General features: G+C 39.6%; 1 protein-coding gene and 1 long non-coding RNA gene across 11 annotated transcripts in view; one reads left to right on the forward strand and one right to left on the reverse strand.

Moving 5' to 3' along the window:
- agrn (agrin) overlaps positions 1-26349 on the forward strand; it is a 464513-nt gene that overhangs the window by 70328 nt on the left and 367836 nt on the right. The window lies entirely within an intron of this gene.
- LOC145552139 (uncharacterized) lies at positions 18323-18809 on the reverse strand. The gene is made up of 3 exons (XR_014088079.1): positions 18719-18809; positions 18527-18642; positions 18323-18456 (listed from the first exon to the last, which is right to left on the reverse strand). It is a non-coding gene; the product is annotated as an uncharacterized LOC145552139 (long non-coding RNA).

Below are 26349 nucleotides of genomic sequence, written 5' to 3' on the forward strand. Positions count from 1 at the left end.
GAGGTAAAGTTTTAGCTATTTAAAACCTCGATGTTGTAGTCACTCTGTGTCTATTTGACTGATTTGCAGGTATTGGAAAGAAAGAGACCGAATTGTTTCTCCCTTGACCAGACAGAGTATGGTCTGTGCTTGCAGATAGAGGAAGATAGGAGGAAACAAGATCACAGAGCCATGAAAGTTTTCACTGTTAGAGGTCAAAGGTGAGAGCCTTGAAGTGGATGGAGAGTGAAGTTGGGGACCTCAGGTCAGTCGTTTAGGTTCCAGGTCCAAACAGATGAATATGAATCTGGCTTTGTGAAGGCATTTGTTGATATCATACCATGGCCTTCATCACTTCCCTTTATGCTTTAGAAAGTCCTAAAATGAGTCCTCAACACCAGCCTCAAAAACTGACAGTTCTAAAAAAAAAAAGCTAACATATCTTTAAAATATCCTTCCACTGCAGGAAACTACACAAAAACCTCTGGAGAAAACGCTGAGTGCAACTTCCTTCTTCGCCAGATGGAAACAGAAATGGAGTGGCAGCAGATTTTAGTGGTTCCAGGATTTATTTATTTTTGTTGTCTTTAATAAAATAACATAAGCCATTTCACCTTACACTTTAGCTTTTGTTTTGGTTGTATTTACCCAGAATTCCCTGTGCTATAGTTCCCTTTCTGGTTTCATAGCAGTCTGCTTGGCGTTCACACACATTCAAACTGCACCAGAGTTGATCTCAACCAAACCCGAGGTTTGTAGGACCAGAGTTCACTTATTTTGTCTGGATCAGAGTTTGATTGATTCACACCTCGTCAGATGAACTGAACTTTCTAGGTTAACCAACTAGAGTTGATTAAAGCGGACTGTGAATAATGCTACAACCTTAAAGTCAAGACACAGTCACACAGCTGAACTGATTCTGCTGTGGATTAACATCAGACATAAGATTTCCTCTTATAAATAGTCGTCCACCCCCTGCATTAACACAGGAGCAGCAGTGAATCTGTTGCCTGAATTCAAGCAACTGAAGTTGCTCTTCAGTAGCTTCTGACAGTCACTGAAAGCAACTAGCTCCTCATTAAATGAATACCATCTAGCCTTAATACAGAGCTTTGTTGAGCTTTTGTGCTAATCTTAAGTGGATTGTTCTCTAAGAAGTGAACGCCACTTTGGAGGAAACAGATAAAAGTGCGTTGTTTGTCCCACACTGTAACTGTAAGCTAACCTTGTCTCCAGCATAGGGTAGTTTCCTGCAGTGGAAGGATATTTTAAAGATATCTTAGCTTTTGTTTTTCTTTTTAGAACTGTCAGTTTTTGAGGCTGGTGTTGTCACTGAATGGCAGAAACAATTTCAGAAGAAGAATGGATGGGTATCCTGTTTCTCTCAAAAGTCTTTATTTTTATGTAAGAAACTACAGCGGTTCTTTTAATGATAAATGGACTTAATTTATATAGCACTTTTCCTATCATTTTGACCACTCAAAGCACTTTACACCTGTCACCTGAACACATGCTGAGTGTTCAGGTGACACTGGAGAACAGCTGGAAAAGCAGCTGGAAAACATGGCTGACACACAAACACTCGCACATTTATAACTCACCTGGTAGGCAATTTGGGGTAAGTGCTTTGCCCAGGGGCACATCAACAGGTAGCAGGAAGAAGCTGAAATTGAACCTACAACCTTCTAATAACCCACAGAGCCACAGTTGCCCCCAAACCTTAATGAAGATCTTAGACGTTAGAGAAAAAAGTAACAATGATCTTTATTCATCCCCACCTTAAGCATTAGCAGTGTCATTCGTAGGGATGTCGCTTTTAATGATGAATTTTCTTTTAATTCTTAGATCATAACACAATTGTGCCACATAATATTTTGAAGCATGGACTTAAAGGCCTTCTACCTGGTGAGTGATGAGCATGGCTCACGGTGATGTGACTGTATACAGTCATAACTCATCAGTAACTCAAACAAAAACTGCGGTAAGCTGGAAAAGAAGAGGGAAAACCTTAAGTGTGTGTGCTTAGTGTCAAGATGAATGGAGCTGAAACCAGCCCACCACATCCCTCCATCTCTCCTCTGCTCACAAGTCTTCAGAGAGTGTCAAGTACAGGTCACTATGCTCCCGGCAGCCCAATCAAAACCTGATGAATACAAGAGCAGATAGGAAGAAATGAAGGATACCCAGAACGAGGGCAGAATTAATATTATAACCTTCTTTTACTTTAATGCTACCCCATCTTTGCTGTATGTGGAAAAGAAGCATTTTTCAGCGAACTTGATGCCATTTCAAAGCTGCTGACCAAGGAGGATTCAGCATTAGTTTGACCTATTGACTGCAGGTAAATCCTTCTAGAAAGAAGATCCATGCTGACTTCATGCCCAACACTGAGGCTTTGTGCAGCTGGAGCATAGGATAATGTTTTATCCTTTGCTCCAGCAAAAGGAGCAAAGGACAATGCTAAACAAGTTATTAGCATTGTTGAAGTTGCTAATAACTTCAACAATGGTTAAAGTTATTAGCAAAGTTTGGTTAGCCTGCTCCAGTTCCTCTGCTTTCAGATGTTCAGGTTGTGATTAAGGAGATATGAACTCAGTGAAACGCCTTATCGCTCATACTTCACCTGCTAAACCTCAGCTTTCTTTTCGGACTTTAACCTCTTTGAAATGTTACAGTTAAACTCTTCACAAACAGCATTATGAGAGGACCAGGCCACAAACCTCAAAACTGGGGAAATGCCCCCACTGACAGGATTTCTGCACTGTTGCTACCTCAGCCTTGGACTTGGACTGTGCCATTTGAATGGAAAGTCAGAACTCTGATCTGGTGATGAAATCATTCTTATGTTTGTGTAGGATTGTTGTGCTCTGTCCCCAGGCTAACCACTAATAGCAATAGAAGCTAACATAGTTTTGTGTTCTTTTTAAAGCACATACAACAGGTCTCATTAACTTGATCATCAGACAAGCAACTGATTTAACTGTCTTTATATCTGCCTCCTGCACAATCAGCATGCTTGTTGGATCTAGAGGGTTTTGATTTATAAATTCCAGGTCTAAATTCGCATAAAACATATTCCTTGGTAATTGGAACTAATGTCAAACTATTGTCTATGTGTTTAAAAACAGAAATGCATGCACCGATTATAAATTTGTGGCTGTCATGAATGTGGTTTGTGGTGGTGAGAACGAACGCAGAAACCCAGGTTGCGATGAAGATGAATTCAATGGCGAAAGTAGCTCAAAACAGTCCAGATCAGGCAGCATGGCAGAGGCGATAGCACACAGCTAAATACCGGTAGCAACTGACAAAAAGACTGAACAAGGAGCAAAAGGTAGGCTCAGGACTATACAGTTCAACTGAGAACTACAGACTGACTGAAACACGGGAGCAACAAGCAATGGACGTACAACAACCGACAATGATCTGACAAAGAACAGAGACAACAGGTGGGCTTAAATACAAAAAGGGTAATTAGGGAGACTAGACACACCTGGGAACAATCAACGGGGAAGACAGAGACTTCAACGGGGACAGAAACTAAACACAGAAAAAACCTTAAAATAAATACACAGAAACACAGATCATGACAGTACCCCCTCACCAAGGGTGGCTACCAGACGCCCAAAAAACAAAACAAGTCCAAAACAACAAAAAACAACCCAACCAGGGCGGGCAGAGGGGCGATGGAAAGAGGGCCAGAGTCCAGAACAAAAAAACTACCCAGCAGAGTGGTCGGAGACGCAGGAGGCCAACTGTTGCGGGAGGTCCGGCGGTCGCCGCCGCCGCCTCAGGAAGTGAAGACAAGGAGGCAGGTCTGGCGGTCGCCGCTGCCTCAGGAAGCGGAGACGAGGAGGCGGGTACGGCGGGCTCCGCCGGCACAGGAAGTGCTCGGGCCCATGGGGCCGGCCAGAGGCTCTGGAAGGCCGGCAGTCAGGCCGACCGGAGGCTGCGGGGCCGGCCGGAGGCTCTGGAGTCGCACAAATAGGTGGAAGCTCGAACGGAGCACAGGGAATCTCGGGAGGCGGAAGTTCGCCTCGGACGGAGCACAGGGAACACAGGAAATCTCGGGAGGAGGAAGCTCCGACGGAGCACAGGGAATTTCGGGGGACTGCTCACCACCAGCGGACACAGGAAGCTCTGGGGGCTGCTCTCCAGCAGGGGGCACAGGAAAAGCCGGGTGCTCAGCAACGGCAGGATGAGGTAGCGGCGCAGCAGCGGCAGGATGAGGCGGAACCACCAGAACAGGTGCGGGCCACACCACCAGCCATGCCGCCTGACAACCAGTGGCCAGCCTGGCCACCTGGAACCCCATTACCACTGTGGCAGCAGGAGATGGATGTGCTGTGGTGGCCGGGGAGAATGGTGTTGGAGGTGGAGCAGAAGAACTGAGCTGGAACAGGTTTAGGGAATTTTTGCCTATGTAGAAACTCCTCATAGAGCTCTTGAACTATTTCCAGCACGATGGGGTCTTCTCTGAACAAATAGAAAAAATAACAAAAATCTTCCTCAAACTCGATGTTATAAATGTCTGTAGACCTAAGGAATGGGTAGACCGGTGGAGCCGCAGGGGTGGAGAACTGGGTCCATGGTGTAGACGAATTTGCGTTCCTCACCGTTTCTTGGTCAGATCCTACTGTCATGAATGTGGTTTGTGGTGGAGAGAACGAACGCAAAGACCCAGGTTGTGATGAAGATGATGATGAATTTAATGATGAAAGTACCTCAAAACATTCCAGATCAGGCAGCACAGCAGAGACGATAGCACACAGCTAAATACCGGTAGCAACTGATAAAAAGACTGAACAAGGAGTAAAAGAACTCTCAGGACTATAGAGTTCAACTGAGAACTACAGACTGACTGAAACACATGGGAGCAACAAGCAATCGACTTACGACAACCGACAAGGATCTGACAAAGAACAGAGACAACAGAGGGTAGTTAGGGAGACTAAACACACCTGGGAACAATCAACAGGGTAGACACAGAGAATTCAACGGGGACAGAAACTAAACAGAAAAAACCTTAAAATAAATCATGACAGCGGCCAATTTAAGATTTCAGTTTCTTGGACTTGTTTATGCCTTATTTAAGGTCATTTGTAAGCTTTCATTCCACAAGTGGTGATTGGCTACTTCTATTAGCAGTGGTGATGTCACACTGTGTGAGAGAGACATAGAGCACACTCTGTGAAACTGACTTTTGCCCTTTTAAAATAAAGACAATGTACTGGAGCTCACATTTGAAATCATCTTTAGCATCTTAAATTAGCGATTAGCGACTTATTGAGTCGCTCTGAACATCAGGAGCCGCTACAGTTTCACAACAAACATGGCTACTTTTAAACGTCTTCTTCCACTGCTAACTTCATTTCAGTGATATGGACATAGCTAGCTAAAGTCTTATTAAGGAATATCTTCCACTCTGATGAGGTTGTAGGCATGGTGAATAAAAAAGTCTGGTTCTCTTCACACGTTCATGTCTTCATGGATCTCTGCTGAATACTTTTTAGCCTGGGTTCACAAATGAAACTAAAGTTTACAGAGCACCAGACTCTAATGGCTGGAGAATGGTGAACAGCAAAGAGGCTTATTAAGGGGAGTCAAAAAGTGACCTGCTGTATTTTTTCCTCTCTTGTTCAGCCAGTTTTCTATATATGTTCAAGTCTCTGGTGTTTTAACAGCCAGTCAGTCTTTGCACAGCTGTTGAAGGCTGAATAGGAGTCAACATGCCTCTGGTGAGCAGTGCTCAGTATTTATTGCCCCACTGAGTAGAGGGTCAGCGTAACTACCCTGGAAGTGGGGGCTGGAGGACTGGAAGACGATTTGATTGAACTGTCAGCGGGGACGGCATGCTGAGTGTTCAGGTGACAGGAGAGGAAGGACTGAGCAGCTGGAAAACATGGCTGACTATCAGCGCATCTTCTTCAAAACTCTATTTGTTTTCTCAGCTTGCAAAGAAAAAAAACAGGAAACACATGACTTCATTGAAGGAGCTTCAAAAACAATGTGTTCTACTTCAATAAAACAACACCTGTGTTTGATGGATATATTGGCAGAGATTGATTAAACTTAAACTTCATTAAATTTCTGATGTTTGATGATTATTATTTGATGATTGTCAAATGACACTTTTTTAAACTAGATTCTAGCTGAACATTTTGCTCCTGATTGCACCTTTTCTTTGCATCACCACAGATATAACTCCCATCAGGTTTTGTTTTTTTCCATCAGTTTTTGTATAAAAGTTTGCAGTTAAATAACTACAAGGAATCAGAAATCACTCCAGTCCCTCCTAATTCGGTAGGTTTTGTTGAAACATTTGGCAACACGACATATAATTACAAAAATCGGTAACACTTTATTTGAAGGGGTGTGAATAAGACTGTCATGACACTCATAAAAATGACATAAAACCTGTCATGAACATGAATAAGTCTTCATGAATATTTATGACTGTTGTCATAAGGTGTCATTCGGTAAATCATGACACTTCTAATACAAAGTTGACATCATTCAAAATGTCTGTTATGACAACTTGTCATTAACCTAGACAAAATTGCCTTTGTTATGACAACTTGTCATTTACCAAGAAAGCATGATCTGACATAAATTTGTCATAATAGTAGTCATAATGATTTAATTATTATACACTAGCAAAAGCTTTAACAAAACAATGATAACTATTTCCACTCCCTGAGATAAAGCAAAACAAGTAGGACAAGCAATAAAGATTTCATAAAGCTTTATTACACTGTCAAATGATTTAATAAGTCATTAACAATTTCTTTTACATCAACTTAAGTGGAACAAATGGCACCAGTTATGAATATGTCATTAAGTGTTATTACAGTGTCATTAATATTATCTCTTACCTCAGGTAAAGTGAAACAAGTAGCAACAGTTATAAAGATGTAATTTAGTGTTATTACAGTGTCAAATGCTATACTAACAGAGTCATTGATATTAAGTCTTACCTCAAGTGAAGTGAAACACACTGGACTACTTCTAACTATCATCATAGCTGTAGAACAAACCCTTTGTACATTGGAATAAAACAAAAGATAACTTGTTCTTCAAACAGAGGGTTTAACGTCTGGTCAGTATGTTGTTACTCTGAAATACTAATTGAAAAACTAAAGCAGAATTACTTTTTCTTTAACTTAAGAAAATAGGTTCTTTCAACAGTAACATTTTTTGCTTTGATTGTGTCAGCCATCTCCTTCGTTATAGCCTTCCTGTAATGCTCTGAAAACAGGAGATCTTCTTCTTGTCTTCATTTCCAGGAAGCAGCTCTTTGAAGGTGTCCAGAAATGCTCAGAAATTATAGCTGTTCTTGGAATAGTTAATCATGGTGAAAGCCTTTTCATGAATTCAAACTTGGTGAATCTCTTCTGGACATTCTCATAGTCGGTGATGACTCAATTCATTGTGGTCACTTAAAAAAAGAACAAAAAACAAAAAAAAATGTCATCGTAATTCAGCATTTATTTAAATACCATTCCAAAAATGTCCCTTGCTGCTCACTGTCAGAATGGTAGTCTGGCAGACAAATGTCTAGTTAACATGACTGGTTGTTATAAAGTGCAATACAATTATTTCTTAACACAAGTAGCATAATAACTAAAACTGAACAAAATTATTCTGATCAAATATTTGTCTGGCAGAAGTTCAGACAGACTGCCACTGTTGTTATTCAGATTGCATAATTTAATGTATAGTTTTAGGCACATGAGTGTATCTTTTCACTTAATGAGTATTCTAAATTATTTCCAACCAGATACTCTGGCATATTGATGTTTGCAAGACGTTTATTAATAAATAAATAGATTTAACACCAGTTTTTAGTTGTCTAAAACGTAACTTAACTCAACTGGTGAATGTTGATTCCTGCTCCCCCTTCCGCACTTACCTGGCCCTTCCCACTCCACGTGGTGAAAATATTAACACGTGGAGTGTTAATATTTTAACACTCCACTCCTTTGGTCCTGTTTGACCAAAGGAACCAAAGAAGTTCCTTTGGTCAAACAGGAACTTCTTTCTCTGGTGGCTGGTCCTCATTATCATCCTCCACACTCGTAGCATGTCTTCATTAGCCAACTTTGTCCCCCCACCATGTGTCCTTAGGCTAACATGGGTCTTCATGTGGCTAAAGTTGCCAAAGCAAAGAACACTAGCACTGTGTCACATCAGCCAAGTTGCTAAATAATGCAGATAAAGGATAACTTTGACTAACATATTAGGTTTTAATTTGCTAGATTAAAATTGGAGGGAAAGAACCAATTTGCCTGACTTTAAAATATGTTTAATATTGTGGGCTAACGTTACAGTAATGGAATTAAATAACTTTAGCTAACATTAACTTACAGCAAGGTAGGATTGGCTTGAATTGCTCACAGCTAACATTACAAAGAAAGAGAACATAGTCAATGTTATTGTCTCAAAGAAAATGTAAAGTTAATAAGACACATACCTCATATGTATTAGGTGTCAAACTTCGGCTTCTTTTTAAACAGGAGGTCTGGCCGTTATAACTTGTGTTAGGTTGGCCCCACAATATGGAAGATTTCTTCTTCACCAACATACTTCACGCCTGTTCGTGCACTGCTGCCTCTCACTGGTGGAGATGGCGTATTGCACTACTTAACTCGTGTTTAGAAATGGGGTCCAGCCGACCCCACACACATAAAACTTGTATCATTTGCCACAGTCCTCTACGTTTGCCTCAGTCCTTGCACACACAAGGGTTAAAACAGCCTTAAATAATGTTTCAAATGCTAAGTTCATAAGTGCTTTGTAGACATCTTGCTGTAAAACTTTAGAATCGATTAAATTAAGAAAATTAAGAATAAACAACATGGCAGATAGCAATATAATATTACTACATATAGCTAATTTCTAAAGTTTAATCGGTAATACTTTTATAACAAATTCATGATGTCTTGGTTAATGATAAGTTGTCATAACGAAGACAATTTTGTCTAAGTTAATGACAAGTTGTCATAACGGCATTTTATCTAGATTAATGTCAAGTTGTCATAACAAAGACATTTTGAATAATGTCAACTTTGTATTAAAAGTGTCATGATTTACCGAATGACACTTTATGACAACAGTCATAAATATTCATGAAGACTTATTGATGATGTTCATGACAGGTGTTATGTCATGTTTATGACAGTGTCATGTCAGTCTTATTCACCCCTTTTCAAATAAAGTGTTACCCAAAAATCTTCATATTCACAGTATAACTAACACTGAGAATCAGAGTTTGGTTTCTTTAGTGCTTTTTGTTTAGTTACAGATTCTATAATCTCTGTGTTCTGTGTATATTTTAATTGTAGCCAATCCCCATCAGTCCCATGTTCAGCTTTTACTAGTATCACTCCTTGTATAAGCTCCCCTGGTTCCTCAGCCATTGTCAGAGCCTGCCAATTCATTCTGTTTCTGTCCAACACATTTTCAGCTGCTATCAGTTTATTCAACTTTTTCTAACTACATCCCTTCATCATTATTTTTCCTGCATCCTGCTTATTTGCTTCCTGTTTAGCAGTCAAATGTGGCACATTCATAATCCATCCAAAACAAGACTGAAAGCTTTTGACATGTCAATGTCCAGAAGATCAAGCTGAAGCTGAGTTCTTTAGGAAAACTTCACAATCAATGAGCTTGAGACGTCATGAAGACATTTCCATGACTACAATCTTTTAGCATCAGTGAAGCCTGCTAACCGTGGTTTGTTTATTTCCAGGAAGATTAAGATTGGAGTCAATGTTTAGGATTATAGGAGACCAAAATTGCAGATGTACAAAGTGACCAGCAACTTTTTAATGTAAAAAAAAACTAAAAAAAGGTTTATTTAATTTCATTTCTACACTTTTATCTGAGGATTAGATCTGGTCTGAAGTAAAATCTTTTCTCTGCTTTTTATTGGCTCTGCTGCTGATGCTATTCAATGAAAAATAATCCAACATTTAAAACCAAGTAAACAGTTGTCAGGTACAAAATTAGCTTTTATGTGGAGCATTTTTTGACTTTGCAATATTGATCTGTGGGTTTTTTGCTTTGCTTTTACAACATTTTATTTTTTTTAATTAACCACAAAAATGATATCACTTTCAAGTAGAAACAATTGAGGACAGTATATTTAGCCACCTATTTTATGCTGTAATTGTTCTAAATATAAAGTTCAATCATTATTTTCACTACTAGTATAAATAAGCATTAATTTCATCCAAATAATTTTCTCAGAGTCATTAGTTGTAACTACCACAAATCTTGTGGGGAAACAGAAAAACAAACTCTGGGTCATATGAAGTTGTAACCTCTGTGTCTAGTTCAGGTGAACGCACCGAGGTTGGTTTATTGACAGCTTGTCTTTATTCTTAGAATATCCTGCATTTGCTGCCAGTGTCTCCTATCTCTTTCTGCAGCCAAGTGTCTGTAAAGAAAAAAAATCTAATAAAATAAGTGCGGTGAATTCTGCATGCTTATTGCAGTAAGTGCAATCAATAAATCCTCCCTGTACGCCCAACACCTCCCGCTTGCTGCATCTTAATAAAGCTGAGTGCTCTCTGTGTAATGAAGATTGCTCGTGAACTCTTACTCTTTCTGCTGCTGCTGAAATAAACGCAGAGTTCTTGGCGATTGTATAAGATTTTCAGTGTGTGGATATGGTCCAAAGTGTGTGCATTTATGTGTGTGTGTTCATGTGCGTGTGTGTGCATGCGTGACCATTTATCTCATCTTCAAACAGGTACAGTATCTTTCATGAGAAATGGAGTCACAGCATTGTTGACAAATTGTGACAAAACTTCAGTTTGTATTTTGAAGCCAAACTAGTTTATCTTTGGTTTTAAGAATCCAGACTCTGCACCAAACCAGGCCAGAGATCAAACAGGAAGGCCTGAAAGTCCAACTGGTTAACACAAGTATGGAAATGTTCAAGTACTGGAGCTGTACTTAAACATGAACTACAACTGCATCATGATGGCAGATGATTTATTTTCTCAAGCCAAACAATTGTTCTTAGAATTCTATAATGTGTGCCAGGGTTTTAGTTAGTTTAGTTTAGTTTAGTTTAGGGACGTAAATAATTAATCGGCTTATCTCTGTCTATTAATGGTTTATTATATCAAAATGAGTTTCAATCGATTAATAGTGTCTGCATAAAAATTTTTTAATGCTGCCATACAGCAGAGGACGCCACTGGTCATTCTTAAGCTTTTTGAATATTAGGGTCCCATAAGTATATACCTCAGAGTCAAACTGAGTCTTCTGGTTACAAATAGGAAGATGATGTGGTGTAAAAGTTGTTTTCATTCTAAGACAAAATGTCATATGAAGTTTTTTGGGGGTTTTCTGTTTCTTTTATAATGGGAATGGTTTTAACTTTGTTCCCGCTGTCCAACAACGTTTTAAGGGCATCTTAAAACATTGGATTTGGATCGTTTTAAGTGTTGGAAAACATTGAGCGTTTCTGGAAACAGCTCCCTGTGGACATGAGTGTTTTAAAAAGTGTTCACGTGTGGGCAGGGCGGGGCCTTAGTGCTTAATAATGGCCACTGGTATGTAAATGAGGGCATAGAAGCGCTGCTTCTGTGGTTCTCTGAACGACTAGCAGTGGATATCATCCTGCCTGTGACGGAGAGTGGAACCAGAGAAATGGAGTTGTTTTGTCTGGAGTTCTTCTTCCTTCTGTCGACTGTCTGCTGATCAAGGCACCAGGACACACGATAATCCACGAACTTCTCCTATAATCTCAACTCTGCTGCTTTCTACCATCATCACCTGGGGAGTATTTTCAAAAAGATAAAGTTCCTCTCAGCTCAACCAAAGGAACAATCATCATAAAAAACGTTACAATCTTGGTCATGAGTTGCAGCTTTTAGGTGAACCATACGAGTTGTGAGGCTGTGAGGTTCAAACACAGATAAATCAGGCTTTGTTAATCCAAGGTCTCAAGTTAAGCTTCAAAGATTACATTCATAAATTTTTGTCATTATTTTTCCCCACCACCTGCTTTGAAGTGGCAGCAGATCTTTGAGCTGTATCTTATTTTTCATTCATATTCTGGGTCACAGAGCTCTGCAGAGCCTTTATGGATCACAAAGGGAGGTGGCCACTGTAGTGTCTGCATAATTGTAACAGGAACCTGTTGGTTATCTATATTTCAGTGGTTGGTCATAGATATGACTAACGGTAGCAACAGAAATATAACAACTTTTTCTACAGCAACAGCTAGGTTTTTCTCAGCAGTTGGACAGAATACAGACGTTCTGATCTAATCTGTGTGTACGTAATTTTGTTTAGCTAAATACATAGTAATTACATCTTTAATCTCAGTATGAGGCACATATCCAGTCAAAAGTAGCTAAATTATACATATGTGTTGGTAAAATTAAATAAAAAGGCATCAATAGCAACGGAAATGTGGAGAAGGGTCCCAAAAGCAACCAGAAATGGATGAAACTCAATTTCCAAAATGGTTAAATAACCTTAAACCACAAGAACATGAACAAAGCAAAAATAACTGACAAATGTTGATAAAATCCAGGGAGTATTAAACACTGGAGGAAATGATTGAGAGCAGGATCCAGGGTAGAGACATTAACTTTGAACTCAGAAATACATCAGAATAAGATCATATAAGGAGTGGATAGATTGTTTATTGGAACAAAAATGATGAAAAACATACAAAAGTTAACATTAACGGAAGAAATGGTGAAAAAAACAACACTATGGGTTGGTATGAGATTTTATGACTTTCTAACCTTTTGTTAATCATAAAAATAAATATCAAACATTTCAGCTTCAAAATGTTTGATTTGATCTTCAATTGTCATAGAAAAGCAACAATTACTGCTGAAAAACCATAAATAAATAAAATATTGTCATACTAATGATGCCTTTTTATTTCACCAGCCAAATTTATTTGCATGTTGATGGTTAATGTGTCATGTGCTTCAGGCTTTGACAGTAAAAAACGATTTTCTTTAAGCTTCTGGAAACAGTGGACCAAGTGTCTGTTTTTGATTTTGTTGTGTGATATTATATGTCTCAAATGAAGGTAGATAATAATCTCAATATCATACTTTTGTTGTCCCACTCTACAGAATGACATATGTTTTTGTATTAAAAGATGTTAAGGTGACAGGAAATTTTAAAATATCACTCGGTAATTATACGTTACGGGAAAACATCACCAGTGAAACACTACTTAAACCCACAACTAGTCTTAAAAACAACAAATCAAACAATTAAAATGAATATCAATTATTTGCACTTTTGTTTAATGCAAATTAAGTCAGCAGCTCCATCAGGCCCCCCAAGGCTTCAGGGGGCCCATAAATGCTAATATTTTAAAACAGATCACAGATACATGAATGTAACACTTGTTTATTAGATGATCAATGCTGCTAAATTTGATTCAATTTCAGCATACATAAATTAAAAGATTTTAAATTGTTTAACATTTAAATGTAAGATTTTAAGGAGCTGGCAAGTTTACTTTGTAGAAGTTCAGAGACCAATATCCATAGTTAGATTGTTTTGTTACCATAGCGACAATCTGATGCTGTGAGTTTAATCTTTAAATTTGAGCTCTGTTTGTTCACAAATACAATTCAGTTAATTGCAATTAATTAAAACTCTGGAAATAATCATAATTCCTCATAGGGGGTTCTTGTAAATATCCATATAGGTCAACCTGTGTCCAGTGTGAGTGAAAGGAGGCGCGCGGGATCCGTGCTGAGGTAAACTTAATCCAGATACTGCAGCGCGCAAGGCAATGCGCAGAGGAGCCAGCGGTGTGATTAGTCCGGCTTTAAATGTATAAACTATAAACCTATCTTCTATAAACATATATTTTAGGACTAAATCTGCTCCGCCAGTGAAGCGCTCAGAGCAACAGAGACGCTTGCAATCCGGCTTAAAAAAGAAAAAGAAAAAAAAACGCCAGGCCTATAATACACAGAAACCCTGGCTAAATGAATAAGTGTCACTCATAATTAAAATGAATGTGTTTTTTTTTCTGTCAGTAATGAGATGTGCAGTCGCCGGTAAGAGCTCAACAGTTACTCTGACACTTTAATATCTTATTGAAAGGACTCTAAACTGTAGGAAATGGGATGATGTTAAAAGCTTCATGTACTTTGAAGGGTGATCATCCAAAAGGACTGCAGCACAATATCATCATCTGAAATATACATATTTCTTTTATATCTGGCCTCCTAATATAAAAGAAACAAACAATAAAATGTCAGACTTCTGACTCCGTGTAAAAATAACTTTTCCTGTAATCTGTGGTGCATTTTTCATAATAAGACACAAAAAACGACACAAAGACACAGATAAATAAGAACACTCCAAAGGTGTGTTCTTCAAACACACCTTTCTTCAAACACACCTTTGGAGGTTGAACCAACATCATCAGCTGAAATGGGTTTAGACAGATCATTGCTTATTGACTTGCAGCACCAGGAGGCTGTGATGGGATGGATCCCTATAGAGGCAGCCTAAATGTAAGGATAAATCTTTACGGTTAGAGATGAATGTGATTGATGATTGTTGCCCCGTGTCCTGACTCAAAGTGCTCAGTGCTGCAGTGGAAAATCGTCCGTTATGGAACCAGCAGGAAAGTCGTCAATCTCTCCATCTAGACAGAGCTGTGTCAGTGCTGATGTTAGCAGAGCCTAACATCATTTTATCTCTCTTTCATGTGCTGGCTCCTGATCTGCCAACACCCTGCCAGGTAAGACCACTCCCTTTGCTTTAATCTCCCTCTCTCTCTGTCATAATGTCCCCAAAACCTCATGTCACCTCCCTTTCCCTTTTATGCGTGGAAACTCCATCTGGTCTGAGGAATTCATCCGCAGCTTGGGGTTATTTGGAAGTAAACATAAGTAATTTGTTGTCTGCCTCACCTAGAGCATGTGTTTTACCACTAAGACATTTCATTCATTTATTCATTTATTGATTTTATTGATCCAGTTGCTTCATTCCCATGTGCATATCTGAGTTACATATGGGCTACACGTTTCGTAGGTCTGAATAAAGTGAAAAAAAAAAGTTTTCAAGACTTTCCCCTCATCTGTCTGTCCATCCATGAACAGATGGATGTATGATCTCAGTTCAACCTCTGAGTTTACTTCAGGAAAACAGTAGAAATTTTGTTGCTTTAGGACATAATGTTGAATGAAAGCCCTGTGCCTCAGTCCAGATTCCCAACACTTGAACCCCCTAGTCTTTTATTGAGCTAAATGGCTGAAGAGCCCCGAATAGGCCATCAAAGAACAAAGATTTGAGTATTTGTGCTTTGTCAGGCTCTTGTCCTGGACTGATGATAATATCACTGAGATCAGTAGCAAAAACAACCAGAGTCTGCCCTGGGATTTGCTGCTGTTCTCATAATAGTGTTTGTTTTTCATGTGTATTGAAAGAGCTGTTCAGTCAAAACAAAGGCCACTTAGTCTGTCATTAATGTTCCCAGATGACATACTTTTTCTTTCATGTGTTACCCAGTCGGACTCTTCCCTTCCTGTATCTGCAGTTGCCACCACTAGGTTGAGTAGTTGCAAATCAGAAAGGCGGTGAGAACCTCGTGTTGCTAACTCCCACCAGGTTGCTGAAGAGTTGCCAGTAAACTAGTTGATGTGACTCTCCTGCTACACCACACCGTTGTAGTGAGACCTGGTGACTGTCAAGCCTGTTGGAGTAAATCACTGCTGCATATCAACATCAGTCCAATTTTTCACATTTGAACTTCCCTAAGAATAACTTTTCTGTAGTTTAGAAAATTAGCCTGTAAAAATAATAGCTCACTTTCTAAGTTAACCTGAAGAAAAGTTATACAAGAATCTGAAGTTATATTCAATTTAATAATAAAGAGGCAGGCTCACAAATACCCTAATGAAGAAATGTTTATACTCCAGCTTTTCGTTTATGTATTCATCTTCAGTCAATTTAATCGATGAACTCTCACCTTACCCAGACATTTATAACTTTTGTGTTCATGTTAGTGATGGGATTTGACACCTTCGTTCTTCAAACACAAACACATCCACCAGCTATGTATCGTCACAATGAGCTCCACTACCCATTTGTTGAGATCGGGATGACATGAAATAGATTTTCTGGTTTGTCCATAAAGCTATGTTATGTTACTAAAAAATTATGTGCAGCCGGCCACCGTCTTAAGTCTATCCGCTCACATACATCTTCAGCACTCTTCCCCGCTGTTTGTTCTGAACCGCCACCAGGCAGCAGCTCTGGGAGGAGAAAAGCTGCTGTTCTCCAGGCATCGCACCAGGCATTTCAACAGCCCTAATTTCAGCTAGAAATAAAAGCATAAATCCATGCTGCATTGTATCACCAGTTATTGGTCCCCCGAAAAACAACCAAAACCTGGACATTATCAACAATCAATAAAATCCTCCCAGGCCGAACTTGAAAACTGGACATTATGCTGCTAACACTTGGCTTTCGTCAACAACTTAGGCAGAAGTGAGACCCCATGCCAAACTAAATCACATTTTTTCAAAATAAGTGGCCTAGAATAATTGTTCACCTTTACAATTAAAGGAGCAACTGTAATTTTCCAACCTGCTACCAAAACACAACTGGTTTTGTCAAGCATGAAGTTTATTAAGAAGACTCATGTGCATGTGTACACATAAACAGAATGCTCACCTTTCTGTCAAACTGGACCAGAATCTTGGGAAGTCATGGGGAGTCATGCATTGTCAATGACTCCTCTTCAGCCTTGAATGCAACACGAGAGATCCCACTTTCTACTCTGGCAAACTCTGCAAAAACAGTAACAATCAGAGGAATTTGGAGGAATTTTGCTGATAGACCTGTCTATCAGCAAAATTACACCCGCCCACTGATTTTGGGGAGGTGTACAATTCGGCATTTTATTCAATGTGAATACATAAACAAGCGTATAACTTTCAAATAAAATACCCATTTTGTTCATATAAAAATGATGTAAGTACTGAAATGAAGAAAATGCTGAGCAATCATGCTCAGATTTGCAAAAACGTCTGTTCATATGTTGGAGAAGTCTAAGAATCTAATGTTTCCAATCAACGAAGTCTATTTCTTAATGCAACGTCAATCTATTCAAGTATAAGTAGCATTACCTATTAGGTGCTATTATTGATTATTGCTACAATTAAAAGTTTTTGAAAAAGTACAGTGCCCCACAAAAATGTTACTCAAGTAAATGTAACCACTACTCCCAGCTCGAAGATGGATAACCAAACTAGTAGCCTATTCTTGTTAACTAGCTTAGTGTTAAATTTAGAGGTGTGCCGATCGATCGGCCACCGATCATAATCTTCCAATTTCCATGACAAAGTGTATGATCGGTGATCACTGATCGGTGATCACGGTCTCTTGTTGCCGATCACACAAACTGATCACCTGCATCTCATTTCGCAGTCTGCCTGTGCAGGGTGAAAGTAGGGGGTTGCGGTCGGGTACTGCGTACCCCTAAAAGATTTAGCGGGGTTTACTCAGTACCTGCAAGAGAGGAGCGGCTGTCAGCTGTAAAAAAAAAAAAATCAATGGGTTCACTGTGCAGCCTTGAGAGCGCCCACTAATTAGCCGTGACTGATTAGTTTTTTAAGAACAATCTAAAACACAACTTAATCAGTTAATTAAATTTTTTCCCATTTCATATTGTTTCTGAACTGTTCGTGCTAAAGCACTAGTAAACTAGAGCAGCTGTGCAATATGTCGATTGCAGAAGGTTTTGACTCGGCATTAGATGACAAACTGAACGCCGCCAGGACGCTGAGACCAGCACGTCCTCCTCTGACTCGCTTAAAATCGTTCGTAACGTCATTAAAAAAACAAAAAAATTAACAAAATGCGTTCAAATTAATGACCCAACAACAATAATAATCCCAGTGATTATTGTTTCAACAAGGTGTTGCGCAATTCTGTGCGTTTTGGTTCCATTACCAAAATAACTAGCAGAGCAGGAGTTTAAAATTAACTAATCAACTGTGACCAGCAGGTGAAGATCTTTTTTAAAAGTGACAAGATGCACCCGAACACAGACTTAGCAGTGCACAATATTTTATTTAACAATTCTTTAAAACAGTTCTTTTTAAAAATGAGGCTTCACGCCCACTACTCGGTCCCCAGAACAAAAGGAACACACAAGGAAAAAAGGATAGACAAGATCAATTATTCCAAAGGAAATAAAACATGCAAAAGAAATTAGTAAATCAAACCAAAAAGAAAACAAATTAGTAACTTCAATCACAAAACTAAAAGAAAACAATGGAACAAATCGTCGTCATCCGCTTCCAAATGCCCTTCGATGGGGCCACAGGAGTAAAGCCCCGCCCACACAGCCGGCCCAATCCGCAACGGGTTTAGTTGAGAGCGGCCCAAACAAACAATGGCAAGACAAGACAAGACAGCAGAGCGTCCAAAGCGCTGCAGCTCCAAACAATCAGTTGCCTGAAACAGAAAATCCATTAACAGTGGATCCAGATAAAACAAATCAAAAGCTAAATAGCAGGTAGCTTACCCAGGGGGTCAAACGCAGCCTAACCTGGAAGGAAGCGGGTCAGCAGGTGAGGACCAGACGGAAGCCGCATGCCACAGCAACCCCCAGCTGCATCCGGCAACGTCATCAGAGCAACACTGCAGAAACGCACGACAGGTGTAGCACCAAAAACCAACCATGATCTCAGCCACGGATAGCAAAACTGCCACTTACGATCGCAGACGAGTCAACCAAACCCACAAGCCGACATGTAGCCGCTGATCGTAGCAACAGTGGGAGAAACAAAGACGCACGCACCCTGCAGCGGCCCGCCCAACTATAAAGGCATTCGTCCCGCCCACCAATCAACGGTGCCCGGTGCACAGAGCCGGGGAGGGTGGAACACCATCCCACCACACAACCACCGCTGTGTTCAAGGGAGCGCTTATTAATAATCGTAAAATAAATATCAAGTCTGAAAATCTTTTTAACGTAATTTCTGGTCAGCTTGTGGAGCGCAGAAGGTTGCCATGGCAACGGGTGTGTTTAAATGACAAAGAAAGACTGAGAGTAAAAAGGTGCGAGTGGTTTAGAGTTGATCACCTGTTCGGGTTGTTTTACCTTTGTTTTCCTTTGCTGTGGCTCATCACAGCCGCTGTAATTTCTGAAAATTCAATAAACAACAAACTTGGACTAATTACCTCATTTGTCTGTGAGTACACCATGTCATTCACAACAAACATCAAACACGGTAAATATGTTTCATAAAGTATTTAACAAACAAATGGCTTCTACCGCGATAATTATGTGAAATTAAATTAATTGTCTAATATAAAAAAAATAGTTTGGTGCTGCCGGCTCAGAGTCTGAGAGGCTTTTTCTCTATCAAACAATTTTTTTTTTTTTTGCCTCTTATTTAGTGGAAATATTGATGTTGATGAGACTTAATGATAACCTTTTTCAACCTTTATAGCTCCACTGTTGAAAATGAGAAGCTAATATTCACAAATGACAGTGAAATAAAATCCAGTCCAACATCTGGTTTGAGGTGATTCCTCTGGAACCTGTTGGAGGAAAAATATCCCAACTTCAGAAGATGAGCTTTAACCTAACAGAGCTCTGTGGTTCCTCCTAATGGAGTCAGGGTGAGGAGGCGCCATGTTGGGAAGATGAAGTGGAAGCTGCAGGATCTTCAGAACAAACAGGCCTACTACTAGGCCTACTGATTATCCCTCTGTCTGGACACAGGATCAATAGAACCAGTTTAAAAGCTAAAATGAATGGTTATATGCCAGACATGGAAAACTGGGATGCTCTCCATGCTATGATGTTCAGGATTTAGGTCTCATGGCATCTCAAGGTGTCAACTTTGCAGCCAGTGGACTGAGGGAATTACAGCTCCATTCTGTAACAATGCAAGAGCTACCCAGCCTTATCACTTTGCAAAAAAAATTATCAGCACAGGAACTCCAAAGCACACAAAGAAGCTCTCTCTCTCTCTCTTATATATAAAAAACGTAATCTCTCTATTTTATTTTTTTTTGACATAGTACCCCCAAGAATTTAAAACTGCTTTCACCCCTGTATATATATGCACAACGCTGCCAGGACAATGTATTCTTCTCAAGACTGCCGCTGGACTTCCCGGCATGCAAAACGATTATCTCGCATGATCTCGTGTGATTTCCCATGATCTCGCGTGATCTTCCGTGATCTCGCTAGTTGTCTTCAGCACAAGATAAGTCTGACTAAATGAATCATGTTAACTCAACATGATTAAATTTCATAAAAGTTAAGTTGTTGAATTTCTTGTTTATCCAACATGATTTTATCACGTTTTCGTTTGAAACATGAAATTATTGTGCTAAAAGTACATGGTACTCTTTTGTTAATGTAATAACCCCATAAGTTTTTTTTATTTTAGTGCAGCAGCAGAAACAGTGGAGGCCTTGTGCTTCTTAATAGGATTTTAATGCCGACTTTTTAAAGCTCTGAAAAGATTTCTGCAGATTAGATTCCTTACCCTCCTTGTGAATTCAAGCAGCTTTTTCAGACTATAAACACCTGAAACCAACAGAAGTAGAACAACATTGAGCTGGAGTTTGTGTGGCTTTGATGTTCTGTGGCTCCTTTCTGAGATCTTTTGTGTCCCTCATTGTTACACCGACTCACTGATTGATTGATGGGGAGTTATGTTGCTTTGTACAGGCAAAGGCTGCCATGTTTGATGTGGAGAGCAGAGCTGCTCGTCCTGTTTGGTATGGGATTTCTTCAGGCCATTCATTGGAAGTGGCCTCTACAAAAGGCCACATCTTGGTGCTGTGAGGGGACAAAACACCTGTCAGGAGCGGACACGCCTCATCATGGTTCCTGTTAGAGTGGGAGGTCCTGTTGTCACCCAGTGAGCAGTCCACATTTTCTCCTTCATAAGTTCTGGGGGAGGAAACATTCAAAGTGACTTCTGCTGTTGTCTGCTCAGGTTTACACCCATCAAATTTAGATTCTTTCTGGCGCCCATTTTAGCTACCAGACCATCAGGTGGAAATGAGGGGGTCTAGTGGAATATTTATCTGAAGACGTGACAAGATTTCCTCAACCACAAACCCAAACTGTTGTGACTTTCTTTACAGCCACTGTCATTCTAGTAAAGGTATAAATGTCTTCTTTCTTAAGTATCTAGCCTCAGCTTGATCTTTCTTGGACAGTACAAAGTTTGTAGCTAAATAAATCTCACTTTATTCCGTTTCCCTCGTTGACTCTTTGGTTGGTTTTACAGTTGAGAGCTGATGACAATTCTAGCAAGAATGGAAAAACAAACAATGGACAATGTCCACATACAAAAATCTTAATGGTTTCAGAATGATCCAGCAGTATTTAATAGCTCTTTCTATTTATTAAAATTCTCTCATTGTAGCTTATCAAACTATTCAAAGAACATAACAGACACCATAATGTTCAGAACATTATAACAACAGCATAATAAATTGTTGTGGGTCAGAATCCCAAAAAACACGCCACTCTGGGAACCCACTTATTTTCTGATGTGCCTGTGTATGAGGCTGCATGTGCAAGTTGAACCCTTCCATGTGACAGCTCTAGTCCTGTTCTGCCCAGTCTCCCATAAGAATTGGTCCTCCCGAGACACACACACACACACACACACACACACACACACACACACACACACACACACACACACACACACACACACACACACACACACACACACACACACACACACTCCCAGCATGAGCAACTTCCAGCATAGAGCTTTCTCTGGCATTTTCCCCGACCCCCCTCCTCGGTTCACAGCTAAATGATGGACTTCAAAGGAGTCCTTCAAAGCTGCTAAAGTGTGTGTATGCGTGTGCAAGTTGGTGTACCAGGATTTTATATCCTTATGGGAACCTATTTCTGTCTACAATGTGAGGTTTGGGGACCATTGCTCCTTGTGGGGACATTTTATTGGTCCCCATGAGGGAAATTGTTGTTCTTGGGTTAGTGGTTAGGTCTGTGATGGTTAGGTTTAGGTTAAAGGTTAAGGTATGAGTTAGGTATGTGATGGTTAGGTTTAGGGTAAAGGTTAAGGTATGAGTTAGGTATGTGATGGTTAGGGTTAGGATTATGGTAAGGATTAGGCTGTAGAAATTAATGGAAGTCAATGTGAAGTCCCCACAAGTGATGAAAACATGACTGCGTGTGTGTGCGCGTGCGTGCGTGCGTGTGTGTGTGTGTGTGTGTGTGTGTGCGTGTGTGTGCGTGTGTTGGAGTTACAGGGGAAAGGAGAATGAAAAGCACGCCTTAGTTGAAATGTTAAGCAGGAATGATGTGGCTCTTGAGAGGCAGACACCTATAGAGAAAAGATGAAACAGGTTGATACAAGTTTTAAGCTGATCTTGTATCAGCCTGCGCCTGCATTCCTCTCTCTCTCTCCTCTTTGATGCTTTAAGCTTAAATCTGTAAATACTACACTTGATGAGAAACAGAAAAGTTAGGAATCCAGAAGGAGAGGTCTTATCAGGACATCATTTGGTAGAGTCAGGAGTAAATGAGTGAGTCAGTTTGCAAGGAGATGCCACATCATCAGAGGGCATAGATGGCATACCAAGTCGAGCAATACTTTCTAGGCAATTGCAGTAGCATTCTTTCAGTCAGTGAAAACTGTGATTGAAAATTACCAGTCACACATGAGCTGCAATTCCATTATAAATCTGTTGAAAACTTTGTCAGTACTCCACCAATGTCAAAAAACAAGTTTTCTTTTTTGTGTTTGTGTCAGTGTCAACATCCGGTTGGTGATCACTCGTGATGCTTTTCAAAGTAAGCTAATTTCAATGCAGCTAAAAAACCACTTCATCCTAGCGCCAAAACATTTTGTTGAAAAACTAGGATTTCTTTAAAATGCCATGTTTCCATTGAGCAAATGTATTTTCAAAATGTTAAATTATATGCCCAATTAGGCCTGTCGCGATAAACGATAAATCAATTAATCGCACGATAAATTAAACCTATCGACCTCATTTTAATTCTTGGCTTTATCGTCTCTTCCTGCCTTTTTTTCTTTCTGTTGATGACACTGAATGAAAAAGGCTCAGCTCCGGTGCTCTGCACTGACCCTCCCTTCTTATTTCCTTAGTGTAATGCCCAGCGGACACTACAAGAGTTGTCGGCCCATTTTCAAACCCTGAGAGACACATTAGCTGACAGAAATCCTAGGTATGACGGTTCGATCGGGTTCGTCGTGCCTTGTGGTGTCCAGCCACATGGGCACAAAATAATGGCTACAGGTCCAGTTAATTTTAATATCATGCATTAATCAATGGTTTACTAGAATCTACCTGTGATGCATGTAGCTAGAGTCAGCGTAAAGTCCTGACTGAATGAAAATCATTATAACCTATTTATGTCATGTAAACGAAGAACAACTGAAAACTTACTGGGTTTATCAACTGCGGTAGCAATTTGGCTCAAACTCCTCCCCTTGTCATTTCTATATTCTTTGCACAAAATGTTGAATAAACATTAATGTTGTTTCCACATATCATCTCCAATGTCCGCTGGATTTTGGGTTGCGCCGTGTCAGCCCCCTCCCCCCGTTATTTCCCCTCATTTCTGATTGGCTACCTGTCACATTCAGCGTTAAGCTCCCATTCGGGGAAAACCCCTGATTTAGATCGGAGCGGCCACGACGATCTAAATCACACTCCGGGATGATCGGTTATGAAATCACCAGCGACAATCTTAGATCGGCTAATGATCTAAGATTATTGTAAGGGGAAAATAGGGGCAACAAATCGTGTAGTGTGAACTATTGCATTAGGTAGTCGGATGTGCCCATCTTCTCTATTTAAATCTAGTGATTACTGAAGGCCAATAAAGTATACAGACTTTATTATCTGCACTGTTTTGGTTGAATGCAGTATTTATTTCCACTTTGGCTTTATGTTGTTTAGTTTTTATTAAAGTATGTTTTTTGTTAATGAAGACTGAGAATCCATTTTATTTTTGTTTTTGGTTGTTTTGTTTATTTAGTTGATCAGTTCCAGTGTTATGTGTTCTTTTGAAAATAAAGTGCATCTATCTATGGCAGGAAATCGCATGCATTAATTTCCATTAGATCAGTGTCAAAAGGTCTTGAAACAATATTATCGTTTATCGCAGTAATTTTTTAGACAATTAATCGCTCAGCAAAATTTGTTATCGTGACAGGCCTATGCCCAATGGACCTTACCACAGGGTTTGCGTTTCATTGGCTAATGCCCATTTTACGTCACTGCGCAGCTATCACCTGCCTTACCGTCTCACAAACTCATGCTAATGTACATTGTGGACTACCAGACCGACAGAAAGTTTTTGCGTCAGGACTCGAAAAAAAATGGTTCTCCATCAGTGGGGTATCTGTACAGGCGATGTCAGGTATCCTGATCATGTTTGTGGAACTAAAATTCACAGATTTCCAAAATCTGAAACGGAAAGCCTTGCTTTGATTAAAGATTGTGCACGACCGCGTTTGCAGCTCAACCGTCGTAGGATCAATAAGAACAAAGGATTGTCTGCTGGTGTAAGTATTATTGCTTTGCTTTCTTTGTGTTTAGTGAATGAAAAAAATAAAGTCAATAATAAACACATCCATTATGAAAACCTTTTAGCCAAGTACAGCATAATGGCAGTACCGATACAACTACACCCTGAAGCCTATCTGTTACAGCTTTACGTTAGCTGAACAGATCAATATGCAATGTGTACCGTATCTGACATACATTAAAGATTTTATTTCACCTGAAAAGGTTTTTTACTAAACTGTAATCGTGTTAGCCACGCTAGCACCGAGTACCGAGTATCAGGCCAAGGCACACTGAAACATTTGCAAACAACAGAAATCAGTCATTTCAAAAGTAACCCTCTAAACCACAAATGCCCGACTTACCTTGCAAGAACAGTAGGCATCAGTGATCTTGTCCACAGCTATATTTATGCTGAGGGTGTGAGGATCTGCTGTTTTCCTCATCGATCGGTAGCATTTAGCTGTGACTCGGACAATGTTGGAGGCACCCCGTGGCTCAAACACCTTGATGTCGTCCAAAAAAGATGACATGAACTTGTTGGTTCCTCTGTCCATTGTCGTGGCTGATATTTTTTGAAAATCCGGCAGAAATCCAACACTACTCGATTCAGAAATACTCTGTAGAGAGTCAGTTGAAACAAAATATGCCATGTTTAGACATAGAAACTAAGTCCCGCGAGGCTTTGTTTGTGAACAATGCAGTCACGTGGGACTGTCGAGGGGCGTTTCTGGGCGGAGCTAGGTAAGGTCCATGGAAATGCAGATGTATACTAGTGGTTGAACGACTTCATATTTTTTTAAGGTCAACTAGTGATGGGTAAATGAGGCGTCATGAGGCGTTTCGACTTATAGCAACACTGTATTGATACTGTGTTGATACTGTGTCACTTAATACCAGAGGTGTGACCAAGTCACTGTGTTGCAAGTCTCAAGTCTCTGTCCTCAAGTCCAAGTCAAGTCTCAAGTAAAGACGGTCAAGTCAAGACAAGCAAAAGTCGAGTCAAAGTCTCAAGTCAGGAACCTTTAATTTCAAGTCATTTCGAGTCATTTTTATTTTATTTTTTTATAATTTGCAATTATACATAAAATTAAAATAATAGACCATTTGTTCTTTTTAAAATCTGTATCTCAAATGACAGAACATGTGCAGCTGAACACAAAGTATAAAAACATTTTTAAATTGGACCTCTTTATTGCGCAGTTCTGTTAAACTTGATATTCAATAAAAAAGTTTTAAAAAAATGAAATAAGTATATATGAAGTTATCACAAGTAAACTCAGGAAGGTCTGGTGCATTTATTTTTCTGCTTTTATTTCTAAGTATGTTAGTTTCAGTCCTCCGTAAATATGGGCCAGATATTCTAAACACAACATTTATTTGGGACAGTCACTGTATTTGGTCTGTTTTAACAAATAAACCACATGAAAAAATCAAAATCATTGCAAATAAAGTGGAGTGGTTTTGAATTTGGATGTGATGGTGAAATAAATATCTGTCAGGCCGAGTGGGTTAAATCTACAGCCAATTTCACATCAATATTGATAAAAACGTGTGAATCAAGCTGGTCAGAATCACTAAACACAAAATAATGAGCTCATTATTTTTATCTTACTCAGTTAACTATCCCACTTAGTGTTATATTCAGGGTCAGTGAGATTGTACAATTTTTATTTTTACAGAAATTTTTGAAAGATGGCCAAAAAAAAGCATATTCGAGCGGTTATTTCGTCTTTCGTTCCCTGAGCTCTGCAGCGTCGTCGCGTTTTTTTTAAATGTCCAAATCTTGTTAATTTGATTGGT

The sequence above is a fragment of the Poecilia reticulata genome, chromosome 7 (genome assembly GCF_904066995.2).
Source record: "Poecilia reticulata chromosome 7, P_reticulata-male-v2, whole genome shotgun sequence".
In the NCBI taxonomy this organism is placed as follows: domain Eukaryota; kingdom Metazoa; phylum Chordata; class Actinopteri; order Cyprinodontiformes; family Poeciliidae; genus Poecilia; species Poecilia reticulata.